Source organism: Felis catus, chromosome A3 (assembly GCF_018350175.1).
Source record: "Felis catus isolate Fca126 chromosome A3, F.catus_Fca126_mat1.0, whole genome shotgun sequence".
Classification (NCBI taxonomy): Eukaryota; Metazoa; Chordata; class Mammalia; order Carnivora; family Felidae; genus Felis; species Felis catus.
Window position 1 is genome coordinate 70,398,395 of NC_058370.1, and position 22,879 is coordinate 70,421,273.

At 34.0% G+C, this 22,879-nt stretch overlaps 1 long non-coding RNA gene across 1 annotated transcript in view; it reads right to left on the bottom strand.

Annotated features, from left to right (window-relative positions):
- LOC123384456 overlaps positions 1 to 22,879 on the bottom strand; it is a 159,687-nt gene that overhangs the window by 17,277 nt on the left and 119,531 nt on the right. The window contains exon 2 of the long non-coding RNA XR_006595556.1: positions 174 to 227. This is a non-coding gene — a long non-coding RNA (uncharacterized LOC123384456). The remainder of the gene's footprint in view (positions 1 to 173; positions 228 to 22,879) is intronic.

The following is a 22,879-nucleotide window of genomic DNA, read 5'->3' on the forward strand; positions in this document are numbered from 1 at the left end:
GATTTTCCACAAATATCTCATCTTCTCTTGACCTTAGCTGCCTAATAAGTCAAGTGAAACTATTCTCACTTTGGAGAATTGTTTTAAATTTTGAAATAAAAAAACATTAAAAATAAATAAATTTTGAGATGAAATAAGTTGACAAATTCAGCAGCTGAGATGTATTAACTTACCAAGGTACCTCCATAACTTCTATACAACATAACACTGGTTCTAACCGGAGCTTTCTGGCAAGAAAAAGAAATAGAAGACATCCAAATCAGAAAGGAAAAAGCAAAATTGTCTCTATTTGCAAATGACTTGACCTTATATGTAGAAAACCCTAAAGATTCCTGAAAAACAAAACAAAACAAAACAATACTCTTATAAATAATAAAAAATTTAAGTAATGTTGCAGGATATAAAATTAACATTGGAAATCAGTTGTATTTCCATACACTAAAAATAAACTATTCCAAAAGGATAGCAAGAAACAATTGCAATAGCATCAAAGAGAACAAAATCCTAAGGATTTTGCTGAGGGAGAGGGGAGCTGCTTTTCACTTTTCAAGGGGTATAAACTTTCAGTTATGCAAGATGACTAAGTTCTAGAGATCTACTGTACAACATTGCACCTACAGTTAAAACTACTATATCATATGCTTAAAATATGTGTTCAGAGTGTAGATCTTATGTTAAGTGTTCTTAACACAATTTAAAAAACATAACCTTCATTATGTATTGTATTCATTATGTTCATCTGAACATTTTGTGTATGTATGTATATGGGTGTGTGTATGTGTTCCCCTTATGTATTATTGAGAGCCTTGAAGGATGGCATTATGTCTTAAAATAAAATGGGAAAGTCATGCAGCTTCCCTGAATATTATTTTGTTCATCTTTTATCTGAGAGAATTAAATAATTGTATCTAAGCTCTGATTAAGTTCAAAGCCCATTTCTATGGTGCCTCTTTTAATGCAGGTGGTATGTAAAATAGTGCTAAACATGAAGAAATAATGGCAGAATAAAAGCATGTTGACTATTAGCTGTTAAAATGCAAAAGGCTGAATTTGAATTTTTGTAAATTAAAATTTGAAATTTAGTTTTCAAGGTTTCTCATTTGTGTGTCTTTGTAGCTTTTTTAAAAGTTCTGCATACATGTTCATTTTTCACATTTTTCCATTCAACTGTGTGTGTGTGTGTCTGTGTAAATAGAAATCTTGCTGTGAATAAAGCAAACATCTCCTATTTTTGAAAATTTTGTCATATTGCTGTGACAGTTTGAATGTTCACATTAAAAAATAGAGGAGGGAGAGTGTTTTTCTTCCTTTTTTTTATTACCCATAAAGAGAGCTGTTGGAGTTTGGGAGCTAAAAGAAGACTAGGGAGGAGAGAGGGTGGGAGAGACAGGGGGGAGGAAAAGCTTAGTCAGGCAGTGGTTAAGTGTGTATAATAAAGACATAGTATACAATGACTCAGATTGAAAAGCTCCTGGAGTATATAGACTGAACTACTTTAAATAGATACAGAAGGAGAATCAGACAATGTCACTTTGTGTGCTTCTCTGTGGGGAAATTGGAAGGTAAAATTTTATGCTGAACAGAGAGATAATATTTTTCCCCCAAAGCCATGGACAAGCGTTTACTGAATTCCTACTATTTGCACTATGTTAGACACTGTGTGCTGTAAAGTAGGGTAAAAGTCCTTGATCCCAAGCAGCTTAGTTTTCAGATGAAAGGGAAGGTAGAAGCTAAATAAGAATGGAGAAGAAAATGAGGAAGGGAAGAATGGAGGGAAAGAGGAATGAGCGAATGAAAGGAGGGAGTAGTGAGCATATTATGTGACATGAATCGTGCTAAGATATTTGAATTCACTTGAAACCTTATAATACTCTCATTTAATTAAATAGGGAAACAGATAAGCTATGAGATAACCTTTGTTATATATAATTATGCAGTCTATGTTTCATATACAGTCTATTGATTTCTAAAGCAAAACAAAGCCCTAAACTAACTATTGATGATTTGTCTTGAATTGATCATCACTGCTTTAAATTAGCAAAGGATTCCTGGGGCACCTGGGTGGCTCAGTTAGTTAAATGTCTGACTCTTGATCTTGGTTCAGGTAATGATCTCATGGTTCTTGAGTCTGAGCCCCACGTTGGGCTCTGCACTGAACTGATGGCATAGAGCCTGGTTGAGATTCTCTATCTCCCTCTCTCTGCCCCTCCCATGCTCATTCTCTCTCTCTCTCTTTCTCTCAAAATAAATAACTTAAAAAAAATAAATTAGTAAAGGATTCCTAAAGATAAGTTGTAAGGCAAATGTAGAAAACAAAATGATGCAGTGGAAAGTTGCCTTCTGTTTAAGTTTTTGGCAGTTACATCAATCCATTCACACAACTTCTATTTTATTTAAAGACTTCTATAAATGTAAAACAAAGGGTCTTTTACTTCCTAAGTAACTAATGTGAAAACCCAAACAAATAAAACTTGTGGTTTCCTGCATGTTGGCTTAATAACAACCCTGACTCTGATTTCTCTTTAAGCAGGAAATGGATTTTTATTTCATTCCCTTATATTAATCAACTGTTCTCCCAAAGTAGTGGATAAATAATGAAAGGAGAAGATGGGAAGTAAAGACAATTAGGTATGATTGTCTTTACAACATATAGCCTCAAGGACGGTTCCATGACTATTACCTGTCATGAGTGAAATCATCACAATTATATTATACTCTCCAATACTCTGATTAATTGTTGAGAATAGGAAAAAAAATAGTTTCAGGAAAGAGGTTATAAATAAAAAACTGGTTTCTGGCAACACAAGGTAAAGTTAGTTTTGGGGGTATTTAATGTTCCCCAGAGTTTCCTAAACACTTTCATTCATATGCACATATGGCTGATTTAGATGGATTCCAATTTCTATCTTAAAATGACTCCTCTGTTATACAAGATGATTACTTTTACCTATTACTTCTAACCTGTCATATATTTTGGATCAACAAGTTGAAGGAAAGTAGGTTGTGTAAATTTATAACTAGGAATTGCTTGATGCATTTTTCACTCTAATCAGAAAACAGGAAGGACAGATTTCTATTGCTTTACCCACATAGGAAAAGTTATATGAAAGGCACAGTTCCTAGGTACACACAGATATACATGTATGAGTATATACTCTAATACACAGAGAAATTTTATTAAAATATTATCAGGGAGTTAAAAAAACATACCATATATGAAGTTGACCCCTCCCTTTCTAATTCTCTTCCATATGAAAGTTTTAAGACTTGATAGTTAATCCTGTATACTTTTGTTAGGCTGAGTCACCATGATAAATGGTCAATATTCACTACATACTTTACTATTATTCTTTGTGTTCATCAAAGCCCATTAATTGTTAAATTGTCAATCTAGCTATTCTTTGGATGAAGGAAATAATATAATCCAGATAGTTTCTCTGCAGTTTAAAATGTAATGTTGACATCCTTTGCTGCTTATAAAAAAATGATAACTATTAGTCCTCCCTACAGTGATCTATGTGATCTGATATCCTGATCTACCTAATCAAACCCATTTTCTAACACTCTCCCCATGCACTGTTCTATAGCCTCACTAGGCTTCTTTCTGCATTTTAAATGTATCAATTCATTTTCCCCTTGGGGTTTAGGCATTTATTACTTCTTTGTCCTGAATGTTCTTCCTTTACCCCTTTCCCTGGCTGGCTCTACCCTGAACTTTAGGTCTCAATTCAAATATTACATACTTAGTGAATGCTTTCCTTGATAATGCACACAAAGTGGCTTCCCATTTTCTTCCAGTTGGCACCTTGTTTATTACACTCATGGTGCTCATCACAATCTGTAATCATCTAATTTGTTTACTGATTTATATTCTACTTTAAATTTTCTTAGGTGGACTTCCCATTAATAATATTTGAAAGGCAGGGAGAGAAAGCAGGTCTGTGACGAGCTATTCAAACCCTCAAGTTAAGAGATGTACAGCACACTCCAGATTTTTATAACCACAGAGTATGAAGCATTTTGAACTAAAAAGCATCCCACTTTGTTAATTTTAATATACCATAAGGAATAGTAAAGGTCTAAGGGGATAATGGGACAAAGGAAGGAAAGAAATGTCCCAGGCACTAGAAGGATTTACAAAGCCCTTTTCTGACGACAGGAGAGATAGGAAAGAGGATGGTGGGTATGAGAAACCAAGGGGATTTAGCTTGGATGAAGCATGGAGTGCACAGGGAGAGTAATGCAAGATAATGTTGGGGAAATGAACTGAGGGAAGTGAGGGTCATGGTGTCACGTGGGAGCATCAAGCAATAGATGTTAAAATAACTTCAGATAAGACAAAGAACGATTCGAGTGTAAGGCACTCATTTTAGAAGAAGCAAAGAGAGGTGCAAAAACAATAGTTTCATCAAAAGCCACAAGACCTGTGAATATGGATTTGGCTCTACTGGAAACCAGCTAAGTGATTTTTGAATAACTCTCTTCAGGACTGCAGACATATTTAAAAAGAATAAGCAATTAGGAGATTTCTACATTCCTCACCTGCTTCAAAGTTCTGAATATAAATGAATCGATATAGCACTTGTCCACTATTACTTCCTACACAGACTGGTATTTGAAATAAATGGCAATGGCTCTTTTTTTCAAATTTTACCCACCCTTGCAGACTGTCACTTCTTTTATCTCATTAATGTTTGTCACGAGTTATTCCTTCCTTTCTCCATAAAACAGCATCTTCCTATTCGTGACTGGTGTTAACACAAAGAATTTTTACCCCTAATATAAAACCTTGTATTTGTTCTATGGTCCCTCATATCAAACTTTGAATCTGACCTAAGTTCTAAACTCAGGCAGTTGTCTGGAATCCATGTTCTAACATATATTAAACCCTTCTATTTCTCTCTCAAAAATATAAATGCATGTTTCCTAATGTGAAGAGAAACTGATGAACAAAACAGAATGAAAATCCTGATTGAGGTCACATCAACAATTTCAACAAATCAACAAAGAAATTAAAGGGAATGAACTTAGTTCCTTCCTAATAGCATTTCAGTTTGTTTCCATATTGCCCTTTTTTTTTTCTGTTATGCAGTTAATACAATCTAATTCAGTAATGTCTTCTGAATGATTAAGCCATTTATGATTGAACCTGAAGAAGGAAATGAGAAAAGCCTCTTAAACATCTAAATAGAATAATTCCTATTAACTGTTGTAAATCACAATCAGAATGGTATTGAATTCAATATTTTGCTCAGCCACAAATATTTCCAGAATTGAGACATTTTCATTAATATTTGTAATGAAACTTAGAAAAGAAACTAGAACTTCTTTTTTTTTTTTTTTTTTTTTTTTTTTTTTGGTGAATTTTTTATTTTTATTTTTTTTTTATTTTTTTTTTTTTTATTTTTATATGAAATTTATTGACAAATTAGTTTCCATACAACACCCAGTGCTCATCCCAAAAGGTGCCCTCCTCAATACCCATCACCCACCCTCTCCTCCCTCCCACCCCCCATCAACCCTCAGTTTGTTCTCAGTTTTTAAGAGTCTCTTATGCTTTGGCTCTCTCCCACTCTAACCTGTTTTTTTTTTTTTTTTCCTTCCCCTCCCCCATGGGTTCCTGTTAATTTCTCAGGGTCCACATAACAGTGAAACCATATGGTATCTGTCTTTCTCTGTATGGCTTATTTCACTTAGCATCACACTCTCCAGTTCCATCCACGAAGAAACTAGAACTTCTGACATTAGAACTATTTTTAAAGTTTGCAGAATTTTCTCTCTGACGAAATTTTGTGGTAGTATCAGTGTTCCCTCTAGATGAACAGCAAGTGGAAAGATCGGGCCAATCAGAGGATTTTTCATGCTAGTGCCATTCAACATATCATGAGGAGAAAATAGCCTTCTTAAAATATGATAAGATCTGATATTATCATTTGCAGAAGAATTCACATTATATTCTGAAACCTGTAGGGAGTACTTAGGACAATCTGCAACTGTTTGTTTTGAATTTATCTTTTAAGAATATGTACATTTTAATCATACTAATATTAATAAGCATATTCTCCCATATATGTTACTTACCAAATATTAACCTATTTGAATAATATGAATTAATTAATTGTGCTCAAAGGTTTACTCATGTTAATATAATCCTTGAAGTAAACATGTTGTGCCATCTATGCTCACAATTTTAGATGATTTATACGTGGTAAATGATCAGAAGTTTTATCTCTGCACATCTGTGCCCTAGCTTATACAAGTGGGGATACTGCTCCAGTATCCAGGCTCCATTGATGCCAGACAAGATTAATGTATATCTACAGTTGCATGTTCTTGGATGGAATATGGGTCGGTTGTAAAATAAAAAGATATATTTTGCTATAATAACATTATACAAAGTTTCAGGTATTTTATATACAAATGTATATAGTATATGTATGTTATGTATACATATAAATAATATATAAATATACCTAAATTTATGTGTATAAAATTATCTCGGGTGAAGTGAATTTACTTTTAAAATGTATTTGTCATAGGTGAATAAAATAATTTCCCTTAAACAAGATTTTTAAAAAATGGTAATAGATAAAATCACTTAGGATTCACATGCAATGACACTACCAATTCTTCAGTGATTTTGACAGCACAAAAACTATATAAACCAAAAGAAAGTAATAAGAGCTATACTTCTTTCCATGCAATCTCTCAAAGTAAGAATATATACTATGAATTGCAAGTAGTTCTCCTTTTAGACCCAGGCAGGCAAGGCTTCTGCCTTAGGTCCTATACTCTCAGGGCAGCATGTTTTGGAATAGTTTCCTTGAAAATCTGTAAATTTTCCTGGTGTTTGGGACAGTGTCAGGCTGGTGGTGCCATCTGGACAGCATGCCCTAATTTGGGACAGGATCAATGTAGGCCCTGAAGCGCTCTTCAGCACTTTGTGAGAGGTTGGCCAGATACTCCTGGGATCTTCAGGACGCATGCTTATGGACTGCCCCAGAGCCAGTCCCTCACTGTACAAAAATATCTCTTTATGGGACTGTGTAAGACTGGGTCACCAGTCTGGTGTGGAAGAAATCAATTTACATGGCTCAAACCATAGAGAAAAGAATGCCATAGAATATTTTGTCCAGGGTCCTGCATACCCTAAAGACTGCCCTGATTACATGCTATTACAGTTTAAGTTTTATGTTGATAAACATTATGCAATGCTCAATATGTTTTATTCTACACATTTAAATAATAGATCCAAGATAACTTGACAAGGTACAATGTCATTTTGAAGCAAACACAGTGAACATAAAAATAACACTCTTGGTTTCTTTCATCAAAAATAAAACAACCTAATGTTATCAAACATTATACCAATAAACATTGAAGCTGACAATTAAAATGGTATTCCAACAACACTCAGGGAAATTACTACATCACACATCAGAAAGAAGCACATGAAATAAGAAAAAATAACTATTGAAACCTGCACCATTGATAGAATGGTGTTCTGGTAAACTGTTGCTATAAAACAAGCCACTCAAAAACCCAAGGGTTTAAAGTAATATTAAGCATCTGTTGTACTCACAGATTTGCAGTTTTGGTAAAGTTCATAAGAGATAGCTTTCGTTATTTCATAAAGCATCAGCTAGGGCATCTCAAAAAGGACTGAAAGATCCTCTTCCATGATGGTTCAACCAAATGGTTGGCAAAATTCCTACGTTGTTGGCTGGCAGATCACTCAAGGCAGGTGAGGGCACTCAGGTGCCCTCAGATCCTCTCCATAAGGGCCTTTTGCTCACTGGGCTTATGTATAACATGGCAGCTAGGTCTAATAGTGAATGTTCCAAGTGGTAAGAAGTAGAAATTGCCAGTATTTTCTTGTCTGGGCTCAGAGATTGGCTTTATACCACTCATGCAAATCTACTGGTCAAAGGAGTCATAGAACTTCCACTTGTGATTCAACGGGATAGGAAATAGTTGACATTTTTTTTTTTAATGGAAGCAGTGTCAGAGTGTATCTATGGGTATCTTTAACTCACCACAGGTAGACAAGCAGATAACTAAAAAAATATGGTTAAAATTATTTTTTGATTCCAAAGAAATTGTCTACACTCAAAGGAAAAATGTCAACATGTAGTGTAAGAAAATGAGTGTCTAAAACTGCTTTTGACGTTATGAGTCTACTACGACACCCAGTCAGAAGATAAAATAACCCCTATGGAGCTAAAGATACCATTTTTTTAATCCATACTTCCATGAAAAATGTGGGGAAACCATTGTTTCGTGATATTGTTGAACTACTTGAAAACCCTCACCTGAAGCTATACTAAGCCAGTAATGTATACGTATGTGAACAACTAAACTTCCTACACTGTTTAATTTCAGTGATCTTTTTTACCAGTTGCAACTAAGATTATACTGACTTGAATAGTCATTTTGAATATATATAAAAAGAGGTCCAGTCAGTGAAATGACTCTCAAACATTTTAGCTGTTTGGTAGCAGAATCCGTACTTAATCTAGTGCTTCTTCTACCAGTTTGCCTTTCTTATTTCCATGTTTTACCTGATAATTCAAGCATGTGCTACATTTATCCTCATATATTATCTTGAAGGAGTTGATTAAAATTTTTGTTTGAGTAAAGCCGATATAAGGAAATATGTAAATATATTAAAACAAGCAAAATGTCACAACAAATTATTTGTTAAAAGTTAAATGAGTGTAATAACTTAAAGATTCATTTTTAATAAGTGACTATTATTCCTCTTGGCCTTTATAAGGACAAACCATACAAAGACATGTGGGTCAAATATCAGTTGCTGAGTCATTTGAAGGGCCACAAAAGTCAGATCTCCAGTGTTGCAATGAGTGGTGTTGTGTGTTCTTTGAAATGTTGCCTGAGAACCAGATTTGAAAGTTCTGCCTGAAGTCTTTTGAAACAGACTCTTCTGCATGTAATATTTCCCTATTCATCATTAATTGTCCTTCAGAAAAGGATATAAATGAGTTTTACCATAGGCAAAATCGACTCAAATACAATTTTCTCCTATGCCAATGGCAAATTTGTGAGTAAATAATAATGCTTCATAAGTATAAGGCTTTAAATATTTAATACAAAACTGAAAAGTACTGAATATTGAGTTAGTAAAGCTTTATGTTGATATTAATACTAAAAAAGGGATAATGATAACTTTATTCATTCATTCATACATTCGTTCATACATTGATTCATCCAACTAGCATTGTTGAGCCCCTGAAATTATGAGAAAGACTAAATTATATGAAGAATCATGGGGTAAGGAACTAAGATGGGTGATAGCTTGGTTTATTCCAAAATTTTAGCCAATAATAATAGCTTATATTAATACTTATTATGTGCTTCAAACTTGAATTATATTTGCAAGCACTGTCTCATTTAATTTTCATTACAATCTTGTCACTTCGTTTCTGGGATTACCTCCTTTTCAGAGATGAGGTGACTAAAATGTTGATCAAATGCGTTATGGTTACAATTGAATCAACTGAAGAATAAAGATACAAAGGATGTTGTCAAAAAAGATATAATGTGATAAATTTTCATTTTTTTATTGATGTAATTATTTTCTATTCAGGAACTTTATGAACATTTCTCCTGCCCCTCTCTCCATCAACATTCAGGTAGCAGCCAGGATTCTTCAGATGAAGAGATGGTAAAGCAAAAATACAGAAATGAAAAGAATCCAATTTAATTTTGATTTTCAAAAACTATGGACTAAACCTAAGACAAAAAGTTTGACAAATATATCATAGCTGGTTTTTCCTGCCCTAGAAATTGATAAATTTTACCTAAACTAGAGAGAAGAGGAGAAGAATCAAACTGAAAATAAGGAGAATTTGGTGAGTTGCTGTGAAGGGGCCCTGGCCATTCCCCCTATGCCTGAGGCCTGGAAGTGAGAAAGCAAGAGAAATGCCTGAAAGAATTTGGCAACCTGGGGGTATAAGGCGTTTGTATTACATTTCCCAGTCGAGCCCAAGGAAGTGACAAGACCACAAGTTCCCTTTATGGGCAAGAGCAGAAAAAAATTATAAACGGTGTGGATGTCCAAGCAGAAGGACCTTGGACAGCCCTGCAGTGTGGTTGAAGAGATGTGGGCGCTCTTCAGTGTTGCCTAGATTGGCACTGATATGACACAGAGCCCTGAGAAACCTGAGTTCTTGTGGTCAAGAGGAAAGGGTGGCCACTCTAGACTAAAATTATTCCAAATAAAAATGCTTCTATCACCCAGCTATCTCCATCATGGATAACTGATAAGACTGAAGACCAAATATAACTGTCCTTCCTCCTCTTTTCAGATTGTTCAAAACCATATTAGCCCAGAAGATTAAAGGTAATCACTTAAAAAATAAAGAGGAAACTTAATTTGATCAACTCCCATCACTCTGTAGAATAATGCTTACATGGAAACTAAGTTCATATATGGAAAACCAAAGACATCTACATTTCTTAGACACCTGAGAATGATTCTTGCCATAAATACATTTACCAGATTGGTATGGAAAGAACAGAATACAAATTTATCATCATGTTAAAAACCAATGGTGATTTATATATTCTTTTTTCCCACTTTCTTGATATTGTTCTTAACTGATATAAAATGGAATATATATATATATATATACATATATATATATATATATATATATATGTATATACACACACACACACACACACACACACACACACACACACACACACACATATATTTCCTTCATGGGCAAGAGCAGATAAAATGTGCATTTTTACAAAAAATATACAAAACACACATATGCTTTCAAAGCTTGGATTCCTTTCCCTGAAAGGAGATTAAGAAATGACAGATTGATTCTTAGAAAGTACAACCAGATAGCTTATTGGAATAAGTATCATAAATGGAAATAAGCATAGATGGGTTCAATTAGAAGATGATTCCCAAATAACAACAGACATTGTTGTGGTATGCAGACTTTGCAGTTCTTAGCTAAAAACCTATTTAATATCTTGAGAATATGGAACCAATTACCATTGGACTTCATTGATTACTACTTGCTGGGGATGTTAGACATAAGCAGTACCACCACGATATAAGGCAATCTTATATTCAGACAAAATGAGATTTTTGGAATTTTTCTGGATTATCACGATTGTATTTGATAAGCTCTGTATTCACCAAGCTGATCATATTCTCTGTGTGTCAAAGATTCTGGTGAGGCAAAAATAAGAAAAGGTCATGGTATCCCCACAAACACAAAACCATTTCCATAGAATTTTCTGGGCATGTTGTAAGAAGATGGATTAACCATTGCAAAGCATAAAAGGTACTTTCTGGGACATGTAAACTGTTATTCCAATTTTATAAGAGTCTTTAAAATATTCATAAAAAATATAATAAAATATTCATAAAATTTGGTCTAGTTCTAAATATTCAATCTTAAAAATAACCATAACTCATCAAAGATTCACATACAAATTATTCTTCAGAATGTTTGTTTAATAATACTGACACCTTAGGGGCGCCTTGGTGACTCAGGTGGTTGAGCATCCGACTTCGCTCAGGTTGTAATCTCGTGGTTAGTGAGTTCAAGCCCCATGTATGGCTCAATGTTGTCAGCATGGAGCCTGCTTTGGATCCTCTGCCCTACCCCCCACTCTTTGTGCCTCCCCCACTCACACTCTCTCAAAAATAAAAAGATTTTTTAAAATATTGGCAAATTAATTTACTAACAGGAGAAAATTAATTAATTAAACAGTATACTAGCAGTCCCTAATAACTATTTTTTTGAAACTTACTTATTGGCATAGTTAAATGTATCACAAGAAAGAAAATAAACAAAGCAGTTTAAAAGCAAAAAAAAATTAGTTTATTTTTTTCTAAGAATATAGATATGAATATTTACAATAATCATTTCTGAAGTTAAGCTTATAATTTTTATTTTCTTTATATATTCTACATTTATTTTTAAACTCATTCCTTGCATTTGCATAACTTTTTCAATAATAAAATATATTATTTAACTACATAAAGTAAGTGTACAAAATGTAATGTAAAAACCTAAAAACTTGGCTGGATGCTCTTATTTAGTATTCTCCTTGCATGAGTTTAGCTTTGAATATTGCTGAGAAGAAGGAAGAAAACAGAGCCACAGGGTCAACACACACCAATGCTCAACGAGTCTCTAAAGACTCAGCTTGGATGAGCCCCAAAATATTCAGCTGTGCTACTGAAAATTAACCTGTACCATCTGAACCTCTGAGGTTTATAATATTGAAAATAAAATTTGACTGAGTTAAAGAGATAAAAGTAGGAAAAACTATTCACTCACACTCAAAATTTCTTGTAGTTTTTAAAATTTATTTTTGTTATTACTCAGGCTGAATGAAATAATTCATTGAAATATGCATTAAATTGCAAACTTGAATGTGTATCTAAAATACATTTCCAGTAAGCCAATGCTTTTATTTTTAATTACATAAGCAGAATGTCTTCAATGTTTTTTCCCATTTGATATAATTCATATGTGCCTACTGTAAATACCCCTCACCAAACATAAACACACATGCATATAAACACATAGACAAAAAAGCCAATCAAAAAACAAATAGAAAACCAAACAATAAAGTAAAACATGTATCCCATATATTTCAGGCATATCTTTGTACAGAACTATACAAATAGATATAGCATCTCAAAACTGTTATAAATATTTTCATCTATTTTCCTTAGGTAAAAAGACTTAAATCAAACTAATATATTGTTTACTTTTAATTTGCATAAAAATGCTGCTTTCCTACTTGCTTTTTTGATTAAATGTAATAAATATTTTTCCTTGTCAATAAAAATAAATCTTTGTCATCAGTTTCATTAGCTGCATACTATTTTATTATATGGCTAAGCTATAATTTATTTGGTCTTCCTCCTAATGATGTGCATTTAGATTATCAACTGCATGAGTCACTAAAGTAGATTCCTATAAAGAAGACAGAATAATTACCTCAAGAATTGTTACGAAGATTGCTTAAACAAATGAACACCAAAAAACTCAGAACAATACTAGACTGATAGTGGCTAAAACACAAATCTTTAAGACTAGAAATATATTCATGGTTTCATAAAGTAAGATATAATGTAGATAATCACCTTAAACATATTCAAACCATATTAAGCAATTGCATAAGTGACACATTTAGAAAATCCAAAAGGCTGGACTGATTATATATACATATTTAAAAAAAAAACCTGAGGGACGAGTTCATAGAAGACAGATTAGGTCCTTGTGTATAGTATCAGGAGATAAAATCACGATCAATAGGGGAAGTTACACAGAGAAAAATAATGGTTTTGAAATACAATGGTTCTAAAACAACTGTGGCTAAATTAAAATTGTCTCAGCTTTTCGTTTTTGGCTTCACTGGAATATCAGAGACCAGATTTTCCCTCCCATTTGATACAACCAAAAAGTTAACAGAAACTATAAACCAGTAGATTATAGGAAAAGATACTCCAGGTAATGAAGGACAGTGGTCACCAAGAGACAGAAAACAAATGAGGTAAGCTCAATGATTGCCCAGATTAATGCCTTGAAGGCTGATATACTGTTTAAATGGACAACAACAACAACAAAAATGTAGCATGGAATTTTTAACATATGTGAAAGTAAAATGTATTACAATAACAAAGGTGTGTGGAGGGTGTTCTTACAAGTGAACTGGTATAATACTACTTGGATGTAGACTGTGATAGGTTAAAGAAACAAGTTAAAAAGGCTAAAGCAACTACATGAATACCAAAGATGTGTAGCAAATCAGCTTTCAAGAGAGATAAAACAGAATCATAAAATATATTCATCACCAGAAATGCAGACAACAAAGAAAAAGTGAAAAATGAACAATAAGACAGACAACAAATGCAAGATGACAGACTTAAACCTAACTATATGGATAAATATATTAAATATCCTAAATATTCCAGCTAAAATCTGGAGATTCTCAGATTTGATTACCAGCAAACAGAGCTAGTTCTATGTTGACTAAAAGAAATGTGCTAAAAGACACAAATATATTAAAATGAAAAAGATAGGAAAAGATATGGCATGCCAACACCAATCAAAAGAAAGTAAGAGTGCCTATAATAGTATCAGGGAAAATTCATTTTAGGGTTAAGAATATTAATAGGAATAAAGATGGTCATTTCATAATGACAAAGGGGTCAATCTATTAAGAATACAAAAAACCTAAATATTTATGTACCTAATAACAGCTTCAAAATACATGAAAACAGAACTCTGAGATAAATACACAATCCAAGATTATAGTAAGAAATTTAAATACTTCTCTCTCAATAATTGATGAAATAAATTGATAGAGTATTAGTAAGCATAGAGAAGATCTGAACAATACTATCATGAAATTTGACCTAAATTACATTAAAAAAATCATCTCATCCAATAATGATAGAATACACATTATTTTCAAGTGGACACAGAAACTTTACCAAGTAAGCCATATTTCAGTCCATTGTAAAAGTTTCAATACATTTAAAAAGACTCAAGTCATACAAAGTATATTCTCTGACCACAATGGAATCAATAGATATCTTAAAAACCAAAATAAGTAAGTTAAGGAAAACTAAATAACCCACTATTCATCCAGGAGTCAATAAGGAAATCAAATTCCATGATGAGATGGATTCACTGGTAGGATATAGGCGACATTTAGGAGGAAGTAATACCAATTCAGTACAAACTGTTCAGAATGTTAAAGAGTAGGGGATACTTTACTACTCACTGTGAGATTAGCATCACTCTGATGTCAAAGACAGATAACATAATTATAAACAAGCAAAACTACAGACCCAATACCTCTCATAGGTTTAGACACAAAGTTCTTAACATCACTTTAATAAATAAAATCTAACAATTTATAAAAAGGGTACTACATCACGACCAAAAGTACTTTGGAATTCAATATTGGTTTAACAGAAATTTCAATGTGACATTAATTCTTAATTTAAAAAATACTTCACAGGATGCCTGGGTGGCTCAGTCCATTGAGGATCTGACTCTTGATTTTAGCTCAGATCATGATTTTAGGGTTGTGGGATTGAGCTCCATGTTGGGCTCTGCACTGAACATGGAGACTGCATGAGATTCTTTCTCTCCCTCTGTCACTCTCCCCTGCTCTCTAAATAAATAAATAAATAAATAAATAAATAAATAAATATTAAATACCTCAAAGAAAGCTTAGAATAGAAATAAATTTCCTCATCTCAATAAAGAGCTTTTTATGAAAAGCCCACTGATGACATACTATTTAATGTGGAAAGACTGAATCTTTTCCCTCAAAGACAGAGAATGAAACCAGCCTAAGGACTGGGCAGGGAGAAGAGGACACAAAAAAATGGTGCAAGAAACTTGAGTGGGTGATGAATTTGTTCATTATGTTGACCACCTGTTTCATGGATACTTGCATACTTATTTCAAAGATTATCCAGAATTACACTTTAAATATGTTAATTGTATTCAGTTATACCTCAATAAAGTTGTTAAAACAAAACAAAAAAACACTTCTTGGATGATGAAGTGTGTTCAAAGATGGAATAGGGTCATGCAGCATTTTGAAGTAAATGTGTTAGATGAAAATATGATACATGGTATGACTATATTGTATTTATTATGTTTCCAACAGTAATATTCTATGATTAAAGCCCAATGGTGGGCTCATTGTTTTAAAATGTTCTCTACATTTGAGATATGAATTTTCCTGTGGATGGGCTTTAAATAATGATGCCATTTCAGGAAGAATGAAAATGATCTTGATCATGATTCCAAAATGTATTGTTCAATCCCAGTATATTTACCATGTAGTATAATGAGAAAATATAATGAAATAAAATAAAATAATCCCTATCAAGTGGCTACTCACCTATGTTCTTTGCATGACAGACTATTCCATGAATGACCTGGCCATTTGGCATCATGAAGTAACAATTATGGAGTAAATGTTTTTTTCTGGATGTTGCTTATCTTTTTTGTACATTATTAGGGGCCTTGAATTCACACCTTTTGTATGTTAGGTTATCAAATATATGCCAAGTGAAAGATAACTTCTACATATAGGATAAAAATCATTTCACAGTATAATTTTTTTTAATTACTAAGGAAAAATGTGATTTAAGTTTACATAAGTGAACTCTACAGTGAATACAGAAATTTTAATTCTGGCAATCCAATGATTTAAGTTAAAACTTAAAAGTAAAAAGGTCACACCAAACAAATCAAGTTAGTCTACATTTTCTAATTCTTGAAAACCCTCTGGATTCCTACTCAAGTGTAAAGTGGTATCAACTGAATTTTTAACAGGGAATTATTAGGTAGCCATAGCTATTGTACCATCCCTAGGGATTTAAATAATGAAAAACACCCTTCAGATGTGAGGCTGGAAACTGCTTGATTTATGTTAATGCTGATGTGCACTTAGTGTTTTAGAAAAGGATTTTATTACTATCTAAAAGCAGCACTATATTAAACCCACAAATTAGCTTCTGTTCTGTTAGAATCTAATTATCTTTATGTAGGGCAATAGTCCAGCAAGCCAGGGGCAAAATCTTACCTTTCTAAATGAAGACTTGAACAGGGAAAATGATAGACTGCTAAGCTAAACAGTATTTACTGCACAGACTCCACATGAGAATGGGGTGAGGAGGTATGAACACCACAAAGGCATCTGCTGCCAACTCAACGGTAGGCAGGAAGGTCCAATTTCTCATTGACATCTGTGCTGCTTTTATCTTTCTTAGAGTATAATCAAAATTAATTCTTATTTCCCTGCTTTTATTTTATTTTTTTTATTCCTTTTGGGTATTCAGTTCTAACTCAAAAACATATTCTAGTTGTCATATGTTTTCAGGCTTTGATAAAGATCAAGCCTTCATCTTTCTGGGCATAGCATGAAAACACTGATTTAATAGTTTTTATTTCTTTTATCCTTTACCTTTATGATCTATCATTTAACCTAGGTATTCCTATAAAGACCCAATGGTAGTGATGAGTCAAGTATAGAGAAAATACGCCTTTAAAATGTCCATACAGAAATAAATCTGGCTAAAGAGACATTATTGAAAGTAGTATTCTTGGGGCGCCTGGGTGGCGCAGTCGGTTAAGCGTCCGACTTCAGCCAGGTCACGATCTCGCGGTCTGTGAGTTCGAGCCCCGCGTCGGGCTCTGTGCTGACAGCTCAGAGCCTGGAGCCTGTTTCAGATTCTGTGTCTCCCTCTCTCTCTGCCCCTCCCCTGTTCATGCTCTGTCTCTCTCTGTCCCAAAAATAAATAAAAACGTTGAAAAAAAAAAAAGAAAGGAGTATTCTTTACCTGATATATCTAATATGGTTAAAGCATATTATGTAATTGATGATATAAAGTTTGCTATGGAATTAACACGAGGGTAAAACACAAAAATATTACATAGAGAAGTTTTCATATCACCTCACAATTCCTCCTATGGAACTGGTTACTATATATAAGCAGGTATTGATAACAGGACTTACATTATTCCTACCTTATTAATTAAATAAAAATAAATTGAGCATCTTCTGTGTGTTGGGTATTGTGAAAACTAGTAGGGTTTTTACCAGTGGCCAGCCTGCAGCTAAAATCAAAAGGCATATAAGTGCCACCCAGAAAATAGACCAGTGTAAGATTCAAGGTTTCTAATAACAGATAACACACAAATCTGGTTCAAATTGCACAGCTTTTACTTGAAGCAAGAGAGGAGAGTGTACAAGATCTAGTCCCTTGAGATGCATTAGTCTTCCATGGCCTAACTATGACTCCAATCTGCAGTAGACAGTGTAGGTTGTGTAACTCTAAGCAAGCCACACTGTGCTGGCAATGGAATGATTTCGGCATCATCTCCTTGGGGTCTGAAATACTAGGGCATGCCTGAGGGCCAATAAGCATCTTAAGCAGAAAAAATGAGTGGACATCTAGCCTGGAACAGGAACAGTGTTTTCTCACATGGCAAGCCCAGCACAGGCTGTGAAGACTTAATCTCCAGGCCGAAGGCCCCTCTTCCATGACTGTGTAGTGGCCAAGAAACTAAGCCTGACTATCGTTTCCAACAAGAGATATAATGGTGAATACGGCATAAATGTTACCATTCTTATGGAGAGGAGTCCAATGAGGAGAAAAGATAATGAATAAATAAATAGAAGATTAAAAGAATTAATGACAATTTGTGATGAGTGCTTTGAAAAAAAGATACAAGGTGCTGCAGTATATAATATCAGAGATGAAAGCTGATGTAGAAGAGGGTTTTGGAAAAGACTCTATGAGGAAGTTAAGGAAATAATACCTAAACTGAGACCTTATTGGAGAGAAAAGCTGGCAAAGTGATTAGAAGGGGAATACAATCTAATGAAATAAGATATAAGTTTGAGGACCCTGTGTAGGAATGAGTTATGTTCATTATAGAAATGGAAAAAGACCATGAAGTTAATAAGTTAAAATGTTCATGAGAAGGAGGGTGTGAGGGTTGGGAAAGGGGAAGACAATGGAGTGTACGAAATGAGGAAGAGTTGGGCAGGACACAGAGAGAAGACCATGCATATTTAATGTTCCCAATTTATCTAATATGGTCCTGACTTTAATAGTGCTCATTGTGAGGGTCACTGGGTGGCTCAATCGGTTAAGCTTCTGACTCCAGGTTTTGGCTCAGGTTATATTCTCATGGTTTATGGGGTCAAGCCCTACATTGGGCTCTGACAGCATTGAGCCTGTTCAGGATTCTGTCTCCCTGTCTCTCTACCCCTTCCCTGCTCACTCTGTATTTCTCTCTCAAAAATAAATAAATAAACAATAAAAAAAGTGCTCATTGTATGTCCTCTTGAGATATCACTTGTTAACATCAGCTCCTTCCTCAGTATTTGCAGCTGGTGACAATACACTAGCATAAACTCAAAAAGGCAATTTAATCTGCATTCACAGTAAGTTACCATTCACGTTAACAACTTTCAATTAAATATATGGTTAAATAAGTTTGTCTTACAGAATTTCTTCTGCACATTTACTTGAAAAATTTATGGCCTTGAGGTGCTGGGTGGCTCAATCAATTGAGTGCTTAACCCTTGATTTCGGTTTAGGTCATGATATCATGGTTTGTGGGATTGAGCCCTGAGTTCAGCTCCATGCTGACAACACAGAGCCTGCTTGGGATTTTCTCTCTCCCTTTCTCTGCCAATTCCCCACTCATACATGCTCTCTTCTCTCTCAAAATAAATAAACTTTAAAAAAACATACAGCATCCTTCCACTTTAACACCAAGACCTAAAAAAGTAAGAGCTCATTGAATGGGTAGACAAAAATGGAGGAAATAGTAACAAATATCTGTTTCTTCCATCTTTCTGCTGCGATTCCTTCACCAATAGAAAACTCTCAAAGGTATAGCTCTACTTTCTCTTAAAGTTGGCATGTTGATAACACCTTCTTCTGGGCAATGCCTTTGTCATCATTTTCCTGCATTGGTGGGGGTCAGAGGACTGAGATTAAGTCTCAGGATGCTTCCTGATGAAATAGATACAATTCCAACTGCAAAAGCCTTGGCCTACATCCAGCATTCAGAGCTAAAGTTGTGTGTGTGCTTGTGTGTATTTGTGTGTGTGTGTGTGTGTGCACATTGGTGTGTATATGGGTGATGGTAGGATTCTCAATTCTAGTAAGGATACTCTACCTAATGTAGGGATGATGTTTAATAAAACAGAATGGATGGCTGGCTGGATTGTATTGGCTTGTACAAAATTATCTTTTGATTCATGATATCAGAGTCAGACCATCATTATTCTGGCTTGCTTTCTATCTGCTCCAAAGAGCAAAAAAATTTCTTAAACACATGACATCCTGCTTCTCTTATTATTTCCAGCCCCAAGGTCATCATAAACCAAATTTTAAGACACACGTACTGCATACTGCGTCCTTTAAATCTTTTCATCATAAACCCTGCTGCTACTTACTCACAAGAAAGAAATGACTATTCTTTTAAGCATGGTGATGAAGCCTGTATCCAATTGCTGTGTATATCTCACACATTTGCCACTATATTTTTCCACAAACATACAAAGGGACTTGAGAGTTAAAAAAAAAAAACCCACCTCTGTTTATACAAAACACCTGTCTTTAATAAAATATTTTCTAAAAAGTGAAAACTGAGTTTGCATACTCTAAATCCTACTCTGTTACTTTTTTTTTTTCAACGTTTATTTATTTTTGGGACAGAGAGACAGAGCATGAACAGGGGAGGGGCAGAGAGAGAGGGAGACACAGAATCTGAAACAGGCTCCAGGCTCTGAGCCATCAGCCCAGAGCCTGACGCGGGGCTCGAACTCACAGACCGCAAGATCGTGACCTGGCTGAAGTCGGACGCTTAACCGACTGCGCCACCCAGGCGCCCCTCTGTTACTTTTTAAAAACAAGACAAAAACAGATTCAATTAAACAGAAATGTATAATAATATTTTTTTTAATTTTTTTTAACGTTTATTTATTTTTGAGACAGAGAGAGACAGAGCATGAATGGGGGAGGGTCAGAGAGAGGGAGACACAGAATCTGAAACAGGCTCCAGGCTCTGAGCTGTCAGCACAGAGCCCGACACGGGGCTCGAACTCACAAACTGCGAGATCGTGACCTGAGCCGAAGTCAGCCGCTTAACCGACTGAGCCACTCAGGCGCCCCTATAATAATATTTCTAAAAAATTTCACGTTTCCCTAACACTCATATATGTAGTCTGTAATTTTTTTTTTTTATTTTTTAAATGTTTATTTTTGAGAGAGAGAGAGCGTGAGTGGGGGAGGAGCAGAGAGAGAGGGAGACACAGAATCCAAAGCAGACTCCAGGCTCTGAGCTGTCAGCACAAAGCTTGACATGGGGCTCCAACCCATGAACCATGAGACCATGACCTGAGCCGGAGTAGGATGCTCAACTGACTGAGCCACCCAGGCGTCCCTAGCCTGTAATTTTTTAAGGAAATACTTGAAAAATGTAAGAGAGGAAAAACCAACAGAATCTGTATTCTTATTGTTTCCACAAGGGTAAGAAAGAACTCTTTATTAATTCTACCACTATACTAGATAATCTTCTATTATCACCACTCCTATTCCCACTAGTATGGTTAATATTTAGTAAAGTCTATTCTGTTCTAAGCCTATTAAAAACCGTTTTAAGTGCTTTACATATATATTTTGTATTAAATGCTCACAATGTCCCACAAGGTAGAAACTTTTGCAACTATTTTTTTAATGAAGTAAATGAAACATATATGTTAAGAAAATTATGCAAGAATTGCTGTTAGAAAATTATAAATGGATGATCTGATTCAGGCATTCTCTCTTGAGAGCCCCCTCTTTAAATGAGCATACTATGGTTACTCCCATTTCACAAAAGAAAAGTTGAAATAAATGCATACGTATACCATGAGCCAATGAGCATAACTGAAGAAATGAACAAAACTAGTCAGCATATTTAGCCACTTATCCCTGATTATTTTAATACTCCTTTGTTTCATGCTACTTATTTTATAAATTACCTATGTTTTAATACAAATGCAAAAACTCTCTTCTTATTGAGTACAATGACTTAAAAATGTTACTTTAACTTTTCTTCTTATCTGAATGGAAATTTATGATGGAAAGAAAAAATAAATCAGATCTGCACAAATTCCATTCAATATTAGAGAATACTTTGCTATTTCACCATAACTCAATGATAGTATTTACTTAGTATATAGTTCAGCTGTTATTTTTGCACCTCTAAGTACAAAGTTCTATAAAACCACCAAGTATGACATAGCTCATTCTTCATACATTTTGTAAAATAGATAATATATATGCATAAAACTAGTATAATCCAAAATGGAATGTGTACCATAAGAGAAATGCAAATAAAGACGGAAATTTTAAAAGTTGATCTTTGTTCCAATCAACCATGCATTATTTTGGCTCCACATGTTGTTACCTCTGAGTTCTAGGCTGTGTAGTTGAATAAATCTCTCTGGAATGGTAGGCTCTTTATTTTTATTATCTGCTTGGTAAAGTAGTATTTTATTTTATTTAGACTTCATTATCAAAGGATACGTTCACCATGTATAAAAGTCAGTATTGATAGGATTTCTTTTTAAAAAAAAATTGTGTTGGCACATTAAAAAGGCCATCCCATTGTCTTTGGGATGATATACTTTTGATAAATCTTTAGTACTTCTGATATTATGCTTTTGTATTTAATAAGATACTTTCTGAGAATGCTTTCATGAGTTTTTCTTTATCTTTTTTTTTCAACATTTTGTAATGAGTCTAGGTTTTTATTTTCTTTCATATTGATCTATTTTGGTTTGTGTTGACCTTCTTTAACCTGTACAATTATGTCTATCAGCAAATGTGAGAAGTTTTGGCTATTATTTCTTCAAATAATTCTGTCATATTCTTATTCATTTTTTTTCTTCTGGAGCTCCAGTTATGTATTTTTGACCATTTTACATTGTTCCACAAGTCTCTAAAGTAGACTTTCAATTTCTTTCCTTTTCTAATACATGCACAATAATATAACATATAATATAGTATATTATATAATATGTAAGTATACAACATAATAGTAACTATAGATAGAGAGGTATATCTGAATCTTTCTGTTTTTCAGATTGGATAATCTCTATGCTTTATCTTCAAGTTCATTGATTTTAGTATTATGCCTATCTAGTATTTTTTTAAGATGTTATATTTTTTAGTTTTAGAATTTCCATTTGCAGCTTTTTATAGTGTCTATCCCTCTGTATTTATTAATAAATAAATACATTATTTATTAAAAGCATAAATATCTGTCTAGTTGAA